We start from the raw sequence: 2,500 nt of genomic DNA on the forward strand, positions 1-2,500 counted from the left end.
CACCTCGACGTTTTTCCCCCGAGCAAAGTCCGCCGAGACCCCCTGTATCCCACGGGGATGTACTGGCGTGCACTTAAAGGTTGATGCCGCTCTGTTACTTGGGAAACGAACCACAAGCCAAATCCAGCTAATTTGTGAATGACTTAGCTCTCCTGCTTTCTCGAGAACGTGCTTTTTTCGTCGGATGAAACTTCCACAGGCTTTTCCAGCAGATTGGCACGTGCACTCAAAAAAGTCAAAATTTTTACACATAGACCCCATCAAACGGGAGAAATTGGCCGGGATTGCTCTCATGTGCGTTACGGGGCATCGTTTCTCTCGCGCCGAATTCCATCGAGCTGGGAAATCGCTCATTTTTGCGTCGCCAAATATCGTACGAACGCCGTGAAACTTCCACAGGCTTTTTCAGCAGATTTGCACGTGCACTCAAAAAAGTCAAAATTTTTACACATAGACCCCATCAAACGGGAGAAATTGGCCGGGATTGCTCTCATGTGCGTTACGGGGCATCGTTTCTGTCGCGCCGAATTCCATCGAGCTGGGAAATCGCTCATTTTTGCGTCGCCAAATATCGTACGAACGCCGTGAAACTTCCACAGGCTTTTCCAGCAGATTGGCACGTGCACTCAAAAAAGTCAAAATTTGTACACATAGACCCCATCAAACGGGAGAAATTGGCCGGGATTGCTCTCATGTGCGTTACGGGGCATCGTTTCTCTCGCTCCGAATTCCATCGAGCTGGGAAATCGCTCATTTTTGCGTCGCCAAATATCGTACGAACGCCGTGAAACTTCCACAGGCTTTTCCAGCAGATTTGCACGTGCACTCAAAAAAGTCAAAATTTTTACACATAGACCCCATCAAACGGGAGAAATTGGCCCGGATTGCTCTCATGTGCGTTACGGGGCATCGTTTCTCTCGCGCCGAATTCTCTCGAGCTGGGAAATCGCTCATTTTTGCGTCGCCAAATATCGTACGAACGCCGTGAAACTTCCACAGGCTTTTTCAGCAGATTTGCACCTGCACTCAAAAAAGTCAAAATTTTTACACATAGACCCCATCAAACGGGAGAAATTGGCCCGGATTGCTCTCATGTGCGTTACGGGGCATCGTTTCTGTCGCGCCGAATTCCATCGAGCTGGGAAATCGCTCATTTTTGCGTCGCCAAATATCGTACGAACGCCGTGAAACTTCCACAGGCTTTTCCAGCAGATTGGCACGTGCACTCAAAAAAGTCAAAATTTGTACACATAGACCCCATCAAACGGGAGAAATTGGCCGGGATTGCTCTCATGTGCGTTACGGGGCATCGTTTCTCTCGCTCCGAATTCTCTCGAGCTGGGAAATCGCTCATTTTTGCGTCGCCAAATATCGTACGAACGCCGTGAAACTTCCACAGGCTTTTTCAGCAGATTTGCACCTGCACTCAAAAAAGTCAAAATTTTTACACATAGACCCCATCAAACGGGAGAAATTGGCCCGGATTGCTCTCATGTGCGTTACGGGGCATCGTTTCTGTCGCGCCGAATTCCATCGAGCTGGGAAATCGCTCATTTTTGCGTCGCCAAATATCGTACGAACGCCGTGAAACTTCCACAGGCTTTTCCAGCAGATTGGCACGTGCACTCAAAAAAGTCAAAATTTGTACACATAGACCCCATCAAACGGGAGAAATTGGCCCGGATTGCTCTCATGTGCGTTACGGGGCATCGTTTCTCTCGCGCCGAATTCTCTCGAGCTGGGAAATCGCTCATTTTTGCGTCGCCAAATATCGTACGAACGCCGTGAAACTTCCACAGGCTTTTTCAGCAGATTTGCACCTGCACTCAAAAAAGTCAAAATTTTTACACATAGACCCCATCAAACGGGAGAAATTGGCCCGGATTGCTCTCATGTGCGTTACGGGGCATCGTTTCTGTCGCGCCGAATTCCATCGAGCTGGGAAATCGCTCATTTTTGCGTCGCCAAATATCGTACGAACGCCGTGAAACTTCCACAGGCTTTTCCAGCAGATTGGCACGTGCACTCAAAAAAGTCAAAATTTGTACACATAGACCCCATCAAACGGGAGAAATTGGCCGGGATTGCTCTCATGTGCGTTACGGGGCATCGTTTCTCTCGCTCCGAATTCCATCGAGCTGGGAAATCGCTCATTTTTGCGTCGCCAAATATCGTACGAACGCCGTGAAACTTCCACAGGCTTTTCCAGCAGATTTGCACGTGCACTCAAAAAAGTCAAAATTTTTACACATAGACCCCATCAAACGGGAGAAATTGGCCGGGATTGCTCTCATGTGCGTTACGGGGCATCGTTTCTCTCGCTCCGAATTCCATCGAGCTGGGAAATCGCTCATTTTTGCGTCGCCAAATATCGTACGAACGCCGTGAAACTTCCACAGGCTTTTTCAGCAGATTTGCACGTGCACTCAAAAAAGTCAAAATTTTTACACATAGACCCCATCAAACGGGAGAAATTGGCCGGGATTGCTCTCATGTGCGT

Source organism: Lampetra planeri, unplaced genomic scaffold (assembly GCF_965212315.1).
Source record: "Lampetra planeri unplaced genomic scaffold, kcLamPlan1.2.h2 scaffold_240, whole genome shotgun sequence".
Taxonomy (NCBI): Eukaryota; Metazoa; Chordata; class Hyperoartia; order Petromyzontiformes; family Petromyzontidae; genus Lampetra; species Lampetra planeri.